Source organism: Myotis lucifugus, unplaced genomic scaffold, assembly GCF_000147115.1.
Source record: "Myotis lucifugus unplaced genomic scaffold, Myoluc2.0 scaffold_145, whole genome shotgun sequence".
Classification (NCBI taxonomy): domain Eukaryota; kingdom Metazoa; phylum Chordata; class Mammalia; order Chiroptera; family Vespertilionidae; genus Myotis; species Myotis lucifugus.
Window position 1 is genome coordinate 3330471 of NW_005871193.1, and position 813 is coordinate 3331283.

The window sequence follows — 813 nt, forward strand, 5'->3', positions numbered from 1 at the left end:
CCCCGCGCGCGCGCCCCTGCGGCCCAGCATCTTCCGCGCGGCTCCCGGGAGATGCACAGAGCCCGAGACTCGGCTCGCTCGCTCGGACGCCCGCCCCTCTCCCGGGAGCGGGGTGGGCGATTCTTGCTTTTCCCTTCCCCTCCCTCTTTGGTCCTGGCAAGGCCGGCCCCTCTCCTTGGCTGCCACTAACGTGAGCTTCCCTGCGCGGTCCCAGAGGCGGAGGACGTGGGGAGGGAGGCTGGGGTTGCCGCCTTCGAGGCCAAAAAAGGTGGAGGTTTGTGCGGGGCCCCAGATGCCTTGTTCCAGTTTATGTAGAGGCCTCATCTTCAAGCTCACTTCCACTTAACTTTTAACCCCTTTGTGTCAGCCGTGCCGGTGGCCCGGGCAGGAGCAAATTTCCTTTTTTCTTCTTTTTTGGTGTTCTATTCCTTTTTGCTTTTCTTTATTTTAAAGTTTTAAGCCGAGAACAATCTTGCAGAAGGAATCTTCTTTGAGGACCTGAGTTTCCAAGTGTGAGCGTTTTGCTAATCAGGTAAAACTTACCACGTGTAAGTGGGCGCATTTAATGATAGGCGGCTGGAGACTGTGCTGCATGTTAATGAAGCGTAATGAGTGAGAAGGACACATAAGTGGCTGCCATTATGCATTTTAGCCGTCCAAACCATCCTTGTCCATTTTTCTTTTTCTTTTCATTTTTTCCCCCTGCGAGATCTGTCTATTTGTGCTCATTTAAAGGTTTCTTCCTGGGACCAGCCCTACCATGTTTTCCCACATGGTTAGATCCTGTCACCATCATCACGAAGACAAAGGACT